Source organism: Penaeus monodon, chromosome 21, assembly GCF_015228065.2.
Source record: "Penaeus monodon isolate SGIC_2016 chromosome 21, NSTDA_Pmon_1, whole genome shotgun sequence".
NCBI lineage: Eukaryota > Metazoa > Arthropoda > Malacostraca > Decapoda > Penaeidae > Penaeus > Penaeus monodon.
The window spans coordinates 10006385-10006768 of NC_051406.1; positions in this window are offsets into that span (position 1 = coordinate 10006385).

The following is a 384-nucleotide window of genomic DNA, read 5'->3' on the forward strand; positions in this document are numbered from 1 at the left end:
TGGTGGGAACGTTTGATTAGGTCTGTTAAGTCTGCTTTGAGGAAAACAATAGGTGTTAGATGTCTGTCAAGAATTGAGCTTGAGACCACTCTTTATGAAGTTGAGGTTTGTGTAAATTCTAGACCTTTGACCTTTGTTGGAGATGAACCTGATGTTTCAAATCCTTTGACTCCTTCACACTTTGTCATTGGATGTAATGCTGGATTCCAACTTGAGATTAGTGATCAACCTTCATATGTTACAAGACAGGATTTAATTATCCGAGAAAGTGTTTGTCAGCAGCAACTTGATAAATTTTGGAAATTATGGAGCAATGATTATTTAAGAAATTTGCCACCTGTTGTGAAAGGATTTGTGCAAAATTGCAATGTACAGAAAGGTGCT